Source organism: Schistocerca gregaria, chromosome 5, assembly GCF_023897955.1.
Source record: "Schistocerca gregaria isolate iqSchGreg1 chromosome 5, iqSchGreg1.2, whole genome shotgun sequence".
In the NCBI taxonomy this organism is placed as follows: domain Eukaryota; kingdom Metazoa; phylum Arthropoda; class Insecta; order Orthoptera; family Acrididae; genus Schistocerca; species Schistocerca gregaria.
Genome location: NC_064924.1, coordinates 497837134 through 497857774, shown reverse-complemented (window position 1 = coordinate 497857774; position 20641 = coordinate 497837134).

The window sequence follows — 20641 nt, the reverse complement described above, 5'->3', positions numbered from 1 at the left end:
TCCTAACTGTTGCCCCTGCAACTACTGAAAAGACTTCTGCCCCTCTTCAGGAACCACAAGTTTGTCTGGCCTCTCAACAGATACCCCTCTGTTGTGGTTGCTCCTACGGTACGGCTATCTGTATCGCTGAGGCACTCAAGCCTCCCCACCAACGGCAAGGTCCATGGCTCATGTGGGGGAACATGAAGATAGAAATAAATATAACACTTATTATTCAGATAAAGGAAATCACAGTTACGAAAAAATAAAAGCATTACACAATAGGGCGAGCGATATGGAAACATCGCCAAGTAAAGATACAGAGACAGTACAATATTTTGAATTACCTGAGCAGCAGTAGGGATGATGTTGTGCACCTGTGAGCGTCATATACCAATACTACCATCGTTCAATCAGTCAACTAGTAATCGCGATTGAGCGAATAATTACACGATTGAAATGATGGCTCGTTGAAACTCCAGTCTCCCCGAAGCTTTTGGGGCTTCAGCACTCTGCAGACATCTACTAATATGGTGCCTAAATGCTTAGTCCATTGCTGATCTTACCGATCGTGGAAGATGTGCGTGCTCCTTCTAAGATGAGGGGAAAATGTGAGGGCAGTTGTTTCTCCCGGGTTCTATTTGAGAGCTCTTCGCCAGAGACAAATATTTCGCTGACCAGAGTCACATTACCCTTTACAACCAACTTAACTGATTCTTTTGTAGTATTTACTGAAACCCGAGTGTTTCTGCCTTCTCCTTCCTAATTTCTACTCGCTATTGTATCCCTGTGTGTAAGGGTGGTCCCTTACGTGGAGGGTTTTTGTTTTATTGGACTCCGCTGTCTTGTCGATAGTTTATACCGTACTACAGCTATTAACTGGTAGGTGTAAAGGTCTAGGAAAACATCTACCTCTCTACTCGCGGAACATTGCAACAGGAATGGACGTTCTCTTGAGGAGGTAGATGGATGGATTGAGTCAAAATTAGTTCGTCATCAGTGAGAATAGGCATTAGTACCGCCGTTCTGGACACAGACGGGCCAATTGGGTCTGAGGAAGCGCCATGTCATCCATCATTCAGTGGTGTCACGTGGGAGCAACATGGAGGGGAGGGAGTCTACACACCACACTGCCGGCCGTTTTCATCAGTAGTAGCCACTGTTTGTATCCCAACAGTGTTAACTAGAGGTCTGTCCCCACTTCAGCTGGGCTGAAGGCGACTAGCGTCATGGTTTCAGACGCAGGTACGTGAAGCATAATGATGACACAGCCGGTTGTTGCTACATTTAGCTGAACATGGCAGCCCACGCACCTTGTGACACATGCAGGCAATGGATCAAGTGCCGTGCGAGGTGGTATCGCCATCTCAGTCATAGTTGAAGTTGGCTGGCTGGCGTTTGGTCTGCTGTGTGGCGGCGGGGAAGGACCTTCGTGTTGCTTACGAAGTAGCTTTGTGGCTATAATGCTTCAATTAGAGCTTTTGTCCAATAGTGTTGTGGCTGGATCTCTGATAGGGGGCCCCGTCAGGATGGCAGCGTTGCGGTCTCTACTACATTACAGAAGGCAGCACCAAGCGGATGCCGAATCGATGACCTACCAGCCGCTCAAATGGTCAGCGCGTATACACGCTAAACAGGGTTTGTGGTGTGGAGCTGCCACAAATTTCACTCGCACTGTGTGCCAAAGTGTTTGGTAACCAGCTCATCGCCGACTGACGAGTGGGCTGCAACGCCTACATAGGTGTATACTGCCACGCAAGCATATTACAGCCAGTGGATGTCCGTTACATTTTGTGAGTTAACGAGCAGTTCGCTCTCGTTTGAGTATATGGCCAAAAGGGACAGCCTTCAGGAATTGAAAACGAAACCTATCGTCCAGGACCGGACGCCACAAAAGGCACAGATTCAGCACGAGATGGGGAAACTCACATGTGTCTATTGTCTATTGAGACCTAAGCGTTGTAGTGTGCGAGTGACATAGACGAGAACCTAAGTCATAGGGAAACCCAGTAGAAGAGGCCGAGGAGGCGTACCAGCGTTAGATATGGTGGACCTAACATCGGCCACAAAGGCACACAGTTATGGAAACTATTTAATTCTATAGTAATGAAGGGAATGAAGCCACAGTAATTTTAGTCTGCCATCCTCCATAAATTTTCATGGTGATCCCAGTAAAACGTGGATCCTTTTCAAATCTATAATAGTGTAGGAAATTCGCAAGTTCTGTAACAAAGACTTGAACGCTAAAATCTGAATGCTTTGATTGATCTTAACGACCGACATTTCATATATAAGCTCATCATAAAAGTGACAAACGTTGTACATATCAACTCTGTAACTTTATTTGTTTAAAAGATATAATAAATTTAAATTGTCAGTATTTCCAGTTAAGCATCAGGTCATCATTTCCTCCACATTAAACACATTGAACGTTGACAGCGTTTACTCAGGGAAATAAATTAGTAAAAATAGATTGGAACACAGTTAAATCTTACTCCAGAGTAATAAAAAACTCTTTGGATCTGTCGTGGTTGAAAGTGTGTGAAATATCCCTGGAAAAACGCGATCAATTTTCAACTGCTAGTCGAGCTAGTTGACGCGGATAGATTCACAACGTGATGCAGAGATGCTTTTTATGCCCGACCCACACGGCAGGGAATGGTTCATAACTAGCAGAGACAATGTATAAACAAACTTTTGAGATCAGCACTGCTGCCGTGGCGGAAACGATGAAGCGATATCTGTGCAGTCGCGACGACGGCGGGTGCGCGGGCATATGCTATACCTGCCAGCTGTTACAGTTTTAAAAGTAATGTTGGTTTCAAACATACATAAGTGTTGTATTCTTTACTGGAAAGTAAAATAATATTACTGGCGTCTTCTGCCAAATTAAATGTCTGAGAAAGGATTGTGGCTAAAATGACAAAGCATCGTCTGCCGCCGGTACAGCTGCATTTATTTGTGGTATAAACAGAGCTATCCAGTCATGATACTTGTCATCGCCGTGCTACGATGAGTACCTCAAACCGTACCTTCCAGACTTCATACGAGATCTGCTGCTCTAGCGCTCCTGGAATAGAGGATACCTCAAAGACACAGATGAGACACGGCGTAGGTAATTCGTTCCATAATGAATTCTTTCTGGTGTGGTACCTACTTTTAATCTGCCAGGAAATTTCAAAATATTTCCCACTGACTGATCATTCTGCCACGTTTCAACTTATATGCAGGGACAGTGTTCTACGTGTTTTACGAATTTGGATTGATTCGTACAATTTTGCATTGTGTTGCGACTTTAACCAATGATAGCGCAGAATTGTAGAAAAACAGTTGGTCGCCCATAACTGAACATGTGGATGAATTTAGTCTGTGCACGTGGACGCGGCACCATTGCGCAGTCGCACGTCCGTTCAAGATTCGGGGTAATTACTCCCACGGGTCAGCGCGGCTGGCGCAGCCGCCGTTGATTATGGGTCGCATCCTCCGGGATAATGAAAGCTCAGCGCCGCGAAATGCAGGTCGCAAATTACACCGCGATTTCGGTGAAGCACAGGCCGGCCACAACCATAATTAATTACTTCCTGCTACCTCAAAGAACTCTGGCTTTTAGGAAGCTGCTTCTCTTGTTACACGGCTATAGTCACGTAAATAGAATATTATTCATCCGGCGCAGTAATTTTACTCACGACGGTGAGAAAAAGACCACAGAGAATAAAGCTTTTAAAAAATTAGACTCGGGACCTCATTAGGCGAAATTTGGGCAGAGAAGCATCGCGTGGAGTGCGCCTGCTAATACTTTAATTCTACTGGGCAGCAATTATGCCTAAAGACATGACGGATTATTTAAACACATTATATTAATATGTACGTTCACAACGAACTGAATACTGTGCTCGCAGTCTGAAGACCATACTGCAGTAAGCTTTCTAGGGGCAAGACCATCGTGGCAGAAAAATGTACGAGACGAAAGGTTTGTTGTTAGTTTTTCTCTCCAAAACATCTGTACCGAATGAGTTTCATTAGACTCGTATTTATCCGTCTCTAGGACGCCTAGGGGGGGGAGGGAGGGGTTCGTTGAACCCACAAATTCTTTATGTCTCCTGCTTTTGCCCAAGTAACTTTCGCATATTCCCTTTGAGTTATAGTTTGTTGCCTATTTTACGAAACGTTAGTGTCAATATATTTTATAGAAAACTCCTTCTTTGAAAAAAATAATAAATAAACTTATTATGGTTCCAACAAACCCCCTCTTAGGATTCCATGCTGTAGAAAATTTCCCTGAGTAGGATTTCGTATTTCTCATCTCTACAACAATGCAAGGTAGTTTCTTGTTGGTTGGTAGTCTTGATATTCACAACAATCGGTTTACTTTCAGCAGAAGTGATTGTTGATGTCAGTCAGCTGTTATTTATCTTGTAAACTTGCAGTGAGTGCAGTTCCCTACTGTTCACAGCCAGACTTATGAATGAGTAAATGAATACGTGATTCGTCTTTAGAAAAACCGGCCGGTGTGGCCGTGCGGTTCTAGGCGCTTCAGTGTAGAACCACGTGACCGCTACGGTCGCAGGTTCGAATCCTGTCTCGGGCATGGACGTGTGTGTTGTCCTTAGGTTAGTTAGGTTTAAGTAGTTCTAAGTTCTAGGGGACTGATGACCACAGCAGTTAAGTCCCATAGTGCTCAGATCCATTTCGTCTTTAGAAAGAGTTCTGAATGAAATTTTAGATGAAGATTTTGACTCGGGGAGTGAAAGTGAATATGAGGACGGTATTATGGAGTACGATTCAGATCGGGAAAGTGATTTGGATGTTAGAGAAGATGAAAATAGCGCAGCTTCATGCAGTGACCATCAGGATGTTATTGTGGCCAAGTCTGGCAGAAGGTACGTAACCAAACAGCCTAGAATTCCTAGGAGGTCTGTTGCTAATATAGGAAGAGAGCAGGCTGGAGTAACTCCAGCTGGTGTTTGCCATTCACCTGGAGAAGCCTTGAAGTTACTTTTTACTTCTGACATCATGAATGTTATAGTAAACATTCAAATGAAGAGGCAGTTAGGCGAAATGTTACTTTGACGAATGAGAAAGAATTTTATGCCTTTATAGGAATCCTGATACTTATAGGGGCAAATAAGGACAATTCTATCAGTGTACACGATCTTTGGTCAGACCTAATGGGTCGGACAGTTTACAAGGGTATTATGGCAAGAGAACGTTTCACGGAACTTATTGCAATCATAAGGTTTGATGACAAAAGTACCCGCCAGCTAGGAAGGGAAGCAGACAAGTTTACAGCAATAAGTGATGTTTTCAACAAAGTGACAGTTTATGCAAACTGTATAAACCAGTTGTCCACATCACCATTGATGGGATGCTCAGCTTGTTTGGAGGACGGTGCACCTTCAGAGTATTTATGAAGGATAAACCGGGCAAGTATGGCATCCTCATACGCATGATGTCCAATGCAGTTGACAGATACGTCTTGAATATGGAATCCTATACAGGTAATGTTCAGAATTTGTCGAAAGAAGAATGCTGTCGTCAAACGTCTGGAAGCACCTGTGAAAAATACTGGTCGAAATATTACTACAGACCGATACTACACATCGGTGGATTTGGCGGAAGAGTTATATACCAAGACTACAAAGTTAGTACAGTAGGAACTCTCCAGTCAAACAGGAAGCATATTCCTGACGTAATGAAGAACACATCAAATCGAGAGCTATATTCATCAATGTTCATTTTCACAGGCCCATCAACAGGTAGACCTCCAGTAACTTTGGTGTCCTACATAGCAAAAACGAAACCAAGTAAGAACTTACTAATTTTGTCAACAATGCACCAAGGTAAAGCCACTGTTGGAGGAGAGAAGAATAAAACCTAGATAAATGCATATTATAATTCCACTAAAGGTGGAATTGATACCATTGATCAAATGGCGCGTATGTACACCTACACGAGGGGAACAAAGATATGGCCTCCATCTGTATTTTACTCTCTCATCGACATTTGTGCTATAAATGCAACCACTAAATTCATCCAGCAACACCCAAGATGGAATGAAGAGAAACACAACAAACGGAAACTTTACCTTCTGCAAGCTGGGATGGAACTAGTGAAACTGCAGGTAGAAGAAAGAAGTGTCAATGCAAGAGGGTTATCTAACCAAATTGTTCAATCATTGAAGATTATTCTACAAAAGAAAATCAAAGAAGTTGCAACAGAAGCACGTCAGCCTCCTTCAGGGAAAGGTCGGTGCCATATTTGTGTAAGAGAAGCTAAAACAAAGAAGCAGAAGTACAACGATCTAAGTAAACCAAAACAGTATTGTGGACAGTGTCATAAACATGTGTGTAACACACATTCAAAAATAATTGTGAAGTGTGTCTCTTGCCTTGAAGTTGAGGACTAAGAGTAGTATATTGTAAATGAACCCATCTCTATTTTGTATTGTAATATGTCAATTTTTTTATTCACTCAATCCAATATTTACAACAATTAACTACATTTATAAACCGATGCCTTAGTTAAAATACACAAACCATCCAAGTTAGGAAGAGAGGCTTGGGCGTCCTAGGGTAAAGAACTTATCTCCTATGCTACATGCATATAGAATTTTTTTCTTTCCTTTTGAAACAGATTTTGTGATAAAACATCGAAATTTTCCTAGGACTTGAACTACTACCTGGGTGTAATCGTTGTATTTACATTATTATCTGCTAGAATCCAGACCATTCGATATAATCCACGAACAGTTGCAAATCATTTCAAAAGGTTTCGGATTGTACGATTTTCGAAAAGTGAGAGGCTTCTGTCAATATTTGCACAAATGTGTTGCTTTGTGGAGTGATACCAGCGACCAATCGTTTTGTAAACACTGAAACGCCTGGTTAAATCCGCGGGACAGAACAGGTAGTTGTAATTGTGGAAAGGGGCCAAAAATGAGCGGCTGTCAGTTACATTCGAACACATAAATTTATTTAGTTGCCAAACATTACAGTGCAAATTTCCGAGCTTAACTATCTTGTGGCTTAAGGGCACAACATCTTTAATTTTTAAGACGGCTGAAGGCCGATGATTTAAAACACAACTACAATAAATTTTCGAAAGGCACAAAGCGCAACATTTTATCCTTAAATAACATTTCAATGAGGCTGAAGACCAAAATGATCTATGACTTATCAATAAGGAATAATGCTTTTAAAACGGCTGAAGGCCCATGCTTGAAAAACACAGTTACAATAAATTTTCAAAAGGCAGAAGGGCCAAAGCTTTACCCAGAAAAAAAAGTATTTTAAATTTGGCTGAAGGCCCAAACAATGAATGACGTGAGAAGTAAGGAACTTCCAATTTTAAAACGGCTGACGAACACATTGTTTAAAACCCAGCTAAAAGCATACAACTTCGAACCATCCGCTATGAGCCATTAAAAATACACAATCAAGTACCAATAAGAACAGGCAGTACAGCCAGCGGCGCTCAGATGTTTTTGGATGTCAATCTGCACTTGAAATATTAACGTTCGCTTAGGGGAGACAGGTAGTCGGCCCTACTATATCCGATTCACCGGAAACCCAACCAAGAGACATCAAACGGACCCACCGACAAGACGACTTGCTTTCCACCCGACCAGTCCACAAGGAACTCCAATGCCAAAATGTAAAAGGCAAATCCGCCCACAATCAAGTAAGCACAAGCTGTCAAAACTATACACACGTGTTGGACAGCGATAAAATGGTGAGGAAAGGACACTGCATGAATTTTAAGTCAGGGGCCAGGGCAGGTGACCGGAACGCTAATAGCCACAAGGCAGAAAATTCCGCTGGTGCACTTGGACTTCAAATAACCAAAATACAGTTAAGCTCAGCCGGATGGTGGCCAAACTTTCGCCAACTCGAACACTGGCTACTGCTCATGGAAATACCCCCGACAGCCAACCATGAAAACCAACGGCACAATGTGAACAGACTGGCTTCGGTAATTAAATCACCACTGAACTCTGATGCCCTGGGTCGGTGAGCCACGAACCTCGTAGCAATCGGCACAGACTCCACACACACCGACACGGCGTAGAGAGCGCCAGCGGGAACAGCCCACTGCGCAGCGCAGAGATTTCCTAGCTGATCCACGCCAACTGACCGATTGCCTCACACCGACTAGCCGGAAACTATAAGCACCAGACCAAAGGTAGTACAAGGTGCGAATATCGCTCCACACCGCTGCTGCCACATGTAGAAAGAGGAAGAACCACGGCGTAACCGCAATAGCATTGGGGAACCAAACGCAGAGTAACAGACAAGGTTTAGGCCAACTCATAAGCCGGGGCCAGCACGGCTCAAACACCTTAAATGACGTTGTTTCATTAATTCTATTTCCAATATCCGAAGAAATGTGTTATTCCGTATTATGTATGACATTGTATAATTTTGTTTAAGCTCTGCACGCGTGATTTCTGAATCGAAACGTAGATGACAGTATTGAAGTAATATATATATATATATATATATATATATATATATATATATATATATATATATATATATATATATTCCTGGAAATGGAAAAAAGAACACATTGACACCGGTGTGTCAGACCCACCATACTTGCTCCGGACACTGCGAGAGAGCCGTACAAGCAATGATCACACGCATGGCACAGCGGACACACCAGGAACAGCGATGTTGGCCGTCGAATGGCGCTAGCTGCGCAGCATTTGTGCACCGCCGCCCTCAGTGTCAGCCAGTTTGCCGTGGCATACGGAGCTCCATCGCAGTCTTTAACACTGGTAGCATGCCGCGACAGCGTGGACGTGAACCGTATGTGCAGCTGACGGACTTTGAGCGAGGGCGTATAGTGGGCACGCGGGAGGCCGGGTGGACGTACCGCCGAATTGCTCAACACGTGGGGCGTGAGGTCTCCACAGTACATCGATGTTGTCGCCAGTGGTCGGCGGAAGGTGCACGTGCCCGTCGACCTGGGACCGGACCGCAGCGACGCACGGATGCACGCCAAGACCGTAGGATCCTACGCAGTGCCGTAGGGGACCGCACCGCCACTTCCCAGCAAGTTAGGGACACTGCTGCTCCTGGGGTATCGGCGAGGACCATTCGCAACCGTCTCCATGAGGCTGGGCTACGGTCCCGCACACCGTTAGGCCGTCTTCCGCTCACGCCCCAACATCGTGCAGCCCGCCTCCAGTGGTGTCGCGACAGGCGTGAATGGAGGGACGAATGGAGACGTGTCGTCTTTAGCGATGAGAGTCGCTTCTATATGGAGGAGAGGGACGTCGGTAGGAGAGTTTTCTGATAGGCAAAGGAATGGTTTTCACACAGTTATCCTCTCGCGTACCGTTCGTTATGAGGTATAACATGGATCGCTTACTATATAGAAATTCTAGACTGTTTGCCAAAAGTTGTGTGCATACTGACAGGCATGATGGGTGTAGGACAGTAAAATTACAGTTGATTAATTCCCTTCTGCATTCTGATACCAGTGATCATTGCTGATGCTTCCACCTTTAGGGACATTTTCCCACCCCAAAGACAAGAATGTACCCTGAGCCTCTCTCCTCCTTCCTCTTTGAAAGGCTTTTGCCCCAATGAAGATTACTTATTGTATAACAAGTCTTCTCTTGCCAATGCTAATTATTAATCAGTATTTAAGCGTTGGCGGTTTTCAAACCCGGGACCGAGGATGTTTTGATTGCTAGCGAAAGGCACTACCGCCCCCCCCCCCTCCCAAAGCCCTTTTTTCTCTTTGATCTCATTTTGTTCTTTATTGTTCAATGCATTTGTTCGGAGCGGATGTCCATGATGACACCAGTTCGAGTTTATCGTTGATCCTTTTACTCAGCTTTGTTATTACAGAGACCCTTAGACCACGGGCTGCTGTCAATGTGTATGACAGCATTGTGCATGTCGACGCGATAATCTACTTTATGTTGATCCTCTCTGGGCTTTGGTTCAAACGCACATCTCATGGCTATCAAGTATTTACTATTTTATTACAAGTACTACAGTTTCACGATGAGTTTCTATTAGAAGAGGCTGGACGAGTGTTCACACTTTATTCTTTATGTTCATTGCATTTTTACTGTCTCTCTTGACCTGCAGCAATGTGCTTTCATTGTAGATTATCAGCATTAATGTTAGTTGGTCGATCTTTTAGAGGACGTAACAAGCTGCCTTCCATTTCGTATGTTTTATGATGAATATATCTGAATTTTTTACCAGGTCTGTTGGGCTGCTGATTTGCTGTTCTGTAGCATTCTCTTTTGCCCTTTATAAATAAGTTTCAATGTTTAGATACTGAAACTCCAGGTGGACCAGAAGAAGCCAGATGTAATCACGGCAGAGGGAAGAGAAGATTGGCAGGTGAAGTTAATTTTCCTGCTAATGGGAATTCCAAAGCAGACAGTTTCAATGACTTCGTTTCACATTACATTTCGTCCTGTTGCAGTTGAATCTAACTCCGTCGAACACAACTTCCTTTGTAAAAAGACGTAATTACTTACACATGAGGCATTAAAATTTTAGGCAGTGACGTTACATTCATAATGAATGACCACTTTCTAAATAACATTTTTTTTTTCTAAATAACATTTGTCATTCAGTTATTAGTACACAGTGTAAGTTTTCTATAGTGATACTCAGGTGTAGCTTCCAACTTCATAAGTGTAAATGTCTAATCGTAACATTTCAAAAGGAAGTAATTACCTTTGTATCACAGTATGACAGCCTATGTACGAAATATAACTTTATGATGACTAGTGGCTTTGTGCACTCATTAGTTGTTGGATATAAAGCCTCCATGTTGAAAGAGCCTACTTCCATTACTACTTACACTGTATCGAATCCTCATGACCAACTCACACGAGCTTAGCAGAAACCAAATACATGTACCTACAAATTGAACATGGTTATTAAGAAACAATTAGTATTCGCAAATAAAGAGTAAATTTTTCTTTAGATAAAAACTTTCACGACAAATTAGTTCCCTGAGCAATAATTACCTTCTGCCTTACAAATGAAAATGGGTAAATAGGTTCATGTGTTTACGAGATAATGAAGAATTACTACGGTAGTAGTCAAACAACTATTTACAAAGCAAAGCGGAATGTGACCTCCCACTTTCTGAGAAGCTAACGCAGGTGGCTGGAATTATAACCTCTGCCCCAGTACACACTTTTGCCAACCACGCTTGGCAAACTAGTATCTCTCCTGTGAACTAACTACGCTACAATATCATAAACTTTTATACGTACACTCAGAAAAAGTGTTTGCTGCGGCAAAGAATACAAACAAAACTGCTACTTGTCATTATGTAACAACCTTTAATACTGCCATAATACCAAACAAGAACTTTTCACAATGTTTCTAGCTGACATGTAGCAGGGAACATTCAAGAAAATCTTTCACAAGTAAGCAATAGACGCATTGATATATCAATATATAATGTATAGCCAAAGTTAAATAAAGTTGTACAACCAATGATTACAAACCAGATCAAAAATTACTGCGTGTTGAAACAGTAAACATGTGAAACAAAATTACATCTAAATCTACACTCCGCAAGTTCATAGCCGAGGGTATAAAGTACCATTACTATTCGTTTCGCTTCCTGTCCTACTCGCAAATAGAGCGATCGAAACATATTTTCTATAAACCTCAATTCGAGACCCAATGTCTCACATTTTCTCTTTGCGGTCCTTAAGTGAAAGTACGTTAGGGGATTTAGAATCGTTCAGCCGTCTGATTCAAAGGCAGGTTCTCTACGTTTCCGCAATATTTCTTTACGAAAAGAGCGTCGCCTTCCCTCCACGTATTCCCATTTGAGCTAACGAAGCATTTCCTCGATACTAGCGACCTCATCGGACCGACTGGTAACAAACATAGCAGCACATCAATGAATTACTCCGACGTCTTCCTTTATATTTGTGGAGATCCCAAAGACTCGAGCAGTGCTAAAGAATGGATTCTACAAGCGTACTGTATGCTACATCCTTTATTTATGAGCTACACTTTCCGAGAACTCTCCCTATAAAACAAAGTCGGCCATCCGACTTCCCTGTTATCAACCTGATGTGATCATTTCACTTCGAATCCCTTTGAAACATTCCACCTAGTTCTTTATTCGACATGACAGTGTCAGTTAGATAGTTGCAGGATTCTTTTCTCTACTCTTCTTATTAACGTACATTTTTCTGCATTTAGAGCAAGTTGCAACTCATCACATCAACTAGAAATTATGTCTAAGTTATCATGACAGTCATTTAACGACGAGAACTTTCCGCCGCGTCATCAGCGAATAGACATAAATTGCTATTCACCCTGTCTGTCATATCATTTATGTATAGAGGGTGTAACAACAATATACGGTTCAAAATGCAGGGCACATTCTTCACACGTAGACGAAGAAATTATGTAACGTGAAAAAGGGTCTGGAAACGATTTTGTTTCCGTGTTACAGCTCATTTTCTGCAACTCATTAATTGTGGGAAACACACGCGAACGGGATGCTCCAGCATACCACTTGTAGCTCTTTCTCACAGTAGATGTTAAGTATGCCCTTCGTGGGCATTCATGCATGCGTGAGTCCACCGTCGTATTGAATCTCGGGAAAGTGCCGGAGTATCTTGTGAAGAGAACGAGTACGCCGTCCTAGCAGCCGAGCAGAAACTTAAAAAAGGCCAGAACATTTGAATTACTAGTTTTCTTGAGCATTTACGCATTGTAGTGACCTTTCACGTATTGATTTTCTAAGTACAAATAGTGTTGCTACATTACTTTTACTAGTAGATATAGTAAGACAATATTTTATGTGTTATCTATGTACTGTGTTTGTGTCACATTGTGAAGTGTACATTAACAGCATTAGGACATTAACTTTTTTGCGTGTGTAAAATTTAATAGTCGCTTTTGTAGGACTTATTTAGTGCAGAAACTGTCAATTGCTTATTCACATGGTGATAACTAGATCTATGTTCAAAGCCAATAAGCAAGCACGCATCACAATGCCACAAAATGAATTAAATAGTGTGGATGCGTCGTCAACTAGTGCCACAGAATTTAATACCGGCGTAGTTAGCGATACGTCGATTACAGCTGAGCAACCAGCAGAAATTAATGCGCTCACGCCGTCGACACAAACAGTTGCTAGTTCCGACTTTCATATGTCGAGTGAAGTCCAGATAAATATGCAGCGACCAACAAACAACATGAATTTCATCTCTGACACAGACGCGTGCGAAAACGAAATGACTGCACCGAAAAATGTGTCGGTACAATCCTCATTAAGCCCAGTGTAATCGTCAATTGCTGAGAATAGCGATTTGTTCTCCCAGCTGATGTCAAGTTTGACTGTCATAACACAAGGGATTGAAGCATTGGAAACCACGCAATCCACGTTTGCAAATGACATGGATCGTAGATTCTAGGCATTGGAAACCACGCAATCTAATCTTGCAGCGGCACAATCCACGTTTGCAAATGACATGAGTCGTAGATTCAAAGTATTGGAAAGTGCGCAATTTAATTTGGCTCTGGAGCAATCTAATAAACTAAAAGAAATAAATGATAAGATTACTGAAAAATTCCAAAGTTTGGAAACGAAGCAGAGTCACTTGATTTCCAGTGAGGCACAACTCATAGTTGCACAAGAACAACAGTATCAGGAGTTAACAACCAAATACAAAGACATCTTCTGCCGTCAAGATACACTAAATCATCAAGTACAAGAAGTTATTCATGTACAAAACAATATTGCGGAGGACGTGAATACAATAAAGAACGATAACGACCAAACTGTCATTGAGCTTACTCGGAGGATAGGTATTCTCAGTCTCGAAGGCTAGAAACACATAGAGAAACTTTTCAATGAACATAAGATTGCATTCTCTAAGGGCGTTGAAGATTGGGCGAAAGAGCAAATCGAGACAGTGCGAAATTATGTCGACCAAACCTTGAAAGAAATAGTTGCTAACGTGCTCGTTAACAACGAAACTGCACAAGAACAACTTAAAGCAGAAGTTAAAGAGATTAAGAAGAATATAGGAGTTCAATTTCCTACTTGGAAAGCAAAGATAGCCGGCCGAAGTTTCCTAGCAGTTCTAGAAGGTGCAGTCTGGAACCGCATGACCGCTGCGGTCGCAGGTTCGAATCGTGCCTTGGGCATGGATGTATGTGATGTCCTTAGGTTAGTTAGGCTTAAGTAGTTCTACGTTCTAGGGGACTGATGACCTCAGCAGTTACGTCCCATTGCGCTCAGAGCCATTTTTTAAGGGAAGATAGAAAATACATTAAAAGCATGCCATCAGGGTCTAGTTAGTACTAGAGGGGCACATACTACACGCAGTTTATCGTAAGCAGACATTATTTCTGATGAAACCAGTGAAACCGAATCCATGCAACAATATCCATGTATTGGTGCATATTACGTAATCAACCAGAAACAAATTATCAAGATTATCATTCACCGCGAAGTAGCCCCCTCCTCCCCCCCCCCCCCCCCGAATACGCCTGTGACTATGAATGAAGAAAAAATGCTTAAATATCGTCAATTCCAGATATTTATTCCGGAAAGGAAGTCGATCAATCCCGTGGTACTTATCAAGCAATTTAGAGGGATGTTGCCACGAATGTGGACTCAGCAACAAAAAATTATGTACGTTGCAGGATTCATACATGGAGATGGATCGATGTGACTAGTTTGAACGCGCTTTCTAGCACAAATACTGGAATAAAGAAGTACAAGAAAGACTACGTAAGGAGGTTTTTGACCCAGATTTTTTTCTTTCAAAAACGGATCTTTTAGAAAGTATTTCGAAAAGTCTATAAATAAAAGCAAATACTGGAATGAACCAATCCCGACGCAGGATATCATTAGATTATTAAAAGGCAAACTTCCACTTGAAGTTAAGGAAAAACTTCTACATGTGCCTGAACAACATGTGGAAGATTTTCTAGCCACATTGGATTCAATAGACATTCTGTTCGAAGAATCACGTGTGTGCCATACCCACCAAGTTACCAACCTAACAAATACAATAGTAACAACAAACACTATGGAAACAAAGCTTTTGCACACAATTCAACAAACACACAGGTGAATTATTTCCAGAAATTTGGTAACTAAAATCCCGACCAGTGTAATCATGACCAACAATGTGAACAAACATATAAACGGAAGTGGAGGAAGAATAATAAGAAGAGGAAAGGATACTACGAAGAAGGGAATTATCAGCCAAAACGCCGATATCAGCAACCAAGCCAAGAATATCACAACCAACCACAAACTTCAGGTTAGGTACCAAATGCTAATGCAAATGAATGGAGAAATCCACCACCAATAATAACTGACGTAACGGAGCAGACATCTACTAATAATGGACAATCATCAAACTAAACTCGATTGTCAGAAGCCCCGTCGGTGCAGTCGAGGAAGTTTTGAGGGGCGAAAATTGAAGCGTACATTTTTTTCGGTACAATGATGGCAGATTATTAAGAGAAGAACTTCAGCAGGATATGATGCCTTGTCAAGAGGAGCATATCACTGAACCTGTTGCGAAAATTTAGGCGACATTACTGTACAAGTTACTTTAGATACAGGAGCAGCAGTAAATGTCGTTTCTGCGGAGTTATTTAAAAAAATAATTCAGAAAGCAAATCCACCGATTTTTCCTGTTGGCTGTTGTAGAACTGTAGGCCCTACTGGCCATAAGCCTTCTCAGGTTAAAGTGCAGACTCAACTCCAGTTAAATATAGGAAATGTAGCTATAAATTGCACGTTCCTTGTAATAGAAAAATTGGTTGAGGGCTGTATCCTGGGGATAGATAAATTTAGAGAGAGAAATCGGCACATCGTTTTTTCTCTAGGCAGTTTTACAATAATGGATCAGAAACATCAAGTGAATCTTCTCAGGGAATACAGTACCCATGGAAAGTATTGTTAGGGACGAAAGCTGCAAGTAACGTGGATACATAACAAACCTGAATGGTATTACCAAATTAATTACTTGCAACCAGTCTTAAAACCTGAAGATATGGTATACGAAAAGGGTACAAGAAACTGAATATTTGCAGCAACATTAAAGAAAGCAATTATATGATCTTCTACAGGAATCTCATGAAGTCTTTCAAGAAAAGATGTGATTCGACACCAAGTTTTCTGCTGTATTTCTTATCCAGTACCGTGACACCAACGAAAGACAGTTGATGCGGAAATCCAACAGATGCTTGAATGGGATCTGATCGAACCTTTGACGAGTCGATACTGTAGTCCGCTTCATGTTGTCCCGAAAAAAGGAGGAAAAGTTTGTCTCGTGCTAGACGCACGGCAGATAAATAAGATTATCGTGCCCTTGCGAACTCATCCCGAAAACATCGATGAGTTAATTCAAAAGTTAGAGGGGATAAAATGATATGAAAAGTTTATTTTGGCAGGTAGCACTAGACGAACCATCAAAAAGGAACACCGAGTTTGAACATGCAGGTACCTTTCGGGCTAAACGTGTGCTCTATATTACACACTGGGACCTGCACTTCGAAGCAATGTAACTTTGTTTGTGGACGGCATGCTCATAGCTACGACCACATGGAAGGAGCATGTTGATTTATTGAGAAGAGTGTTAGAACGTTTCAAGAAAGAAGGCATAACCACAAATCTGCAAAAGTCCAATTTTGCTCGAGGTAAAATCAAATTTGTAGGTCATCTTATAAATGAAAAAAGCATCTTACCGGACTCCGAGAAACTAAAGGCAATCAAAAATTTTGCAGTTCCAACAACAAAAAAGCAATTAAAAGGCTTCCTCGGAGTTGTCTCTTTTTTCGGGCGTTTCATTCACGACCACTCTATTAATGCAGAACAGTTGTAAAGCTTGTTGCGCAAAATTACTCCGTGGGTGTGGACGCAACAATGCCACAATGCATTTGAAGCAATAAAACATGCCTTAGTCAATTCACAAATATTATATCATCCAGATATGAGCCAAGAATTCAGTTTAATGCCAGATGCTTCGGAAATTGGAATAGGTTCATGCCTCTTCCAAGTAATGATGATAGATAGAAAATCAAATTTCTGTCCAATATCTTTTGCTAGCCGACTCTTAACTGCTTGTGAAAGAACATATACGACTACCGAAAGGGAAGCATTGGCCGTAGTCTGCCAATTTAAGAAATTTTACTATTACTCATACGGAGCGAAGACAACAGTATACTGTGACCACAAAACGTTAAGTGTTTTTGCAAACATGTCAATGATTACATCCAAGACTAGCAAGATGGACTCTCTCACTCCAAGAGTTGTAGTTTGAAATTAAATACATAAGCGGACAGGATAATTTCATCGCCGATGCACTGTCTAGAACGCCAGATGAAGATTTGTCAGCTATCAACATCATGGGCAATCCGTCCGAAGTTAAAGTTCTTATAATGTGTGATAGAATATATAGGAAACATTTTCTTGACATGTGTAAGAACATGGGGAAACTACACAATGAAGATCCTCGTTGGCATTCAATAAAGGAAACTTTAGCAAAGCCTGGAAAGGATGATCTGAAGTGACAGAACAAAGTTGAGGACGACGTCTTATTTTTCAAAGGGCACCTTGATTCAGATAATTGGAAGGTGTGTATTCCCGAGAAGAATGAGAACGACTTAATTTTCTACACGCACATCACTTGGGGACATTTTGTAGTATTAAAGTGTGCTCGGAAGATTCAATCACATTGCTACTTTCCAAATATTCGCAGGAAAGTACATTGACAGTAAGGAAACGTATAATTTGTTAGCTAGCCATACCAAGAAATTTTTGTGTGGAAGGTTTCCTACATCCTATTATACCCACTAAACCGCTGTCAATCATTTCGGTCGATGTCTGTGGTCCTCTACCATCATCAAGGGGAGGCTGCATATATATTGTAGCTTTTCTTGATATATTAACTAAGTATGTCAAACTTTATCCGTTAAAATCAGCTACTGGTGCATCCACAGCCAAGAAACTGGTCAAGGATTATATAGTCAAGGTAGGCAAACCAGAGGCTATTCTTTCTGACAGTGGGTCAATGTTCACTCGATTTCGTTGGAGGCAAACATTAACCAGTTGTGGTATAAAACAAATTCTAACATCAGTGTACCACCCTTCGGCGAATACCGTGAAACGAATTTTTCGTGAATTAAACCGGTTCATGAGAACATATTGCCACAACCAGCAACCCAAATGGATCGATTATCTTAACGATTGTCACGAAATTGTAAACGATATGTCAGATACTACGACCGAATACAACCCATACGAACTGATGTTTGGAAAACAGGAACAGAATGACTGGATTTGACCAATTCTTAATGTAGCTATTAACAAAATAGACCTACAAAATAAAGTACAACAATCCTTACTCAATATAGAGGACAAGGCAAGGAAAAGGAAAATATATTTCGAGAATCGACTTGGAAAAATAAAAACAAAGTGAAAGACCAAGTATTAGTAAGAACACATCCTAAGGCTTCACTTATACAAAGGAAGAACAGAAAATGGCAATTATCGTATCAAGGACCATTTGTGATTACCAAAATACCCCATCCAGAAACTTATATTTTGTAGGATGTGAAGAATGGAAAGGTGAAAGGAATGTATCCTCATCACTTGTTAAACGCATTTCATGATAACTGAAGATTCTGAAAATTGAAGGTACTGCTCTTATCTAGTAATATTGATTAGACAATTTTCATAAAACCTATGAATCATACTTAGGATAGTTTCTTTCTTTTTGCAATGTAGTAGGTAGTTTTTCTTTTCAGGCATAATGTACGAGAGATATGTAGACATTATGTATTCGTTTTCCACTGTAAAGATAAGTTTTCTTTTCAGTATGCAGAGAATTTTGCTATAGTATGAATGATTTCCTTTTTAAAAAATTTATTTAGTTGATAGTAACTTCAATCAGGTTTCACAATGCATAATGAACATGGGTTAGTGACTCAAATGAATCTGGTCTATGGATAGAGTATTTTTCTTATGTCAATTTGACGATATCATCGTATGTTTGTATTTTGTTTTTTACTTGCTGAGCTGAAGTCATGCTGTTCGGAAGGGGTAACACGGTCTCAGTTTAAAAAAAAAAGAACCGCCTGTTACTTCGTTTCAATTTTTTGTGATGGACATTATATTTATAATTGTACTATTGTTGTGACATACATGTGTATGTCAATTATGTAATGTCAGTTGTTGCTCGCGAAGTTACCATGTGAGCGAAGGCCGATCTTTACAAGCACATCAAGTGTTAAACTCCATCTGAAAGATGACGAGCATAAGTTGAGACGGCATCACCAGTTGGTTTAGTGTATACTGCATTGTATGGTTGTTGATAGAAATGAAGAACACCTTACGACTTCCGAATATTTCGAATTCAGGATAGAGAATTAGAAATAACTTTAGATTAGATTCTATTTCAACTCAGCATAGATCAAACACCTTTTCCACGGAACTTACACTGCCTCTTATTTTCATGTTAACCATATGCGGAAAACCATAATACCCACGAGGATACGGTGAAATGGGAAATAGAATTCAATCACTTACCCAGAGATGACAGATAGAAGGGACTCGTAGATGGACGTAAATCAACGCGTCGACTGTTCACCTCAAGAAACAGAAGATTAACAGTGTTGTGTTTCTTTTGTGAACAGTGTTTAAATTCATTCAGAAAAAAATCCATATTGTTAATATATTTTTCCATTGTAGTTCAATTAATTTTTTTTGCAAATGAGAAATACGAGGATGGTAAATTTACCCCGAGGTTTTCCTTGGTTTTCCTTTGTGGGGCTTGGCCGAATGGCTAGATTACCCGTTTGAGACATCCCAAGGCGTGTGTCAGAAGCTTTGCGTGATGATGAAAAAGGTTTCTGATCACATCTCATGCCATCCTCGACAAATGAATAAAAGCAAGCAAGTAAGCTATGAGTATAAGCTGCATCAGTAATTTTCAAGCAGCACAGACTTCGTCTGTAGTATATTCACCCAAATGTATAATTTCCATTTAGATAGTCATTCACTAATACCAAAATATCATAAGGAATATAGTGGACATTAATACTGTAGTGGACATTAATACAGCGTCATAAACAATCACCGATATAGTGTTGTGTGAACGCTCGTGTTTGTTTGTGCCCAAAAATGTTCGTCCACAAGAGGGGCGTATATGATCTATCATGCATTGTAACTTGCTGTGACAGTGCGAGAGAGAGAGAGAGAGAAAGAGAGAGGCAGACAAAGATATTGTTTATTACTCTGTGGCGGTAAAAAAAAATGGCTCTGACATTTATGGGACTTAACATCTATGGTCATCTGTCCCCTAGAACATAGAATTACTTAAACCTAACTAACCTAAGGACAACACACAACACCCAGCCATCACGACGCAGAGAAAATCTCTGACCCCGCCGGAAATGGAAACCCGGGAACCCGGGCGCGGGAAGCGAGAACGCTACCGCAAATGTGGCGGTCAGCGCTCACATAATTATTCTTAGGATATATAGCTTTTGTTCTTGTTAAGGGTAATTTTACAAGAAGAGAGCCATTCTTGTGATGTAAAAATCGACGCCATTGCGGCATTTTGATTCACACTGTAAAATATATGTGTATATGGAAGGCAATCAGTTAATAGAACAATAAA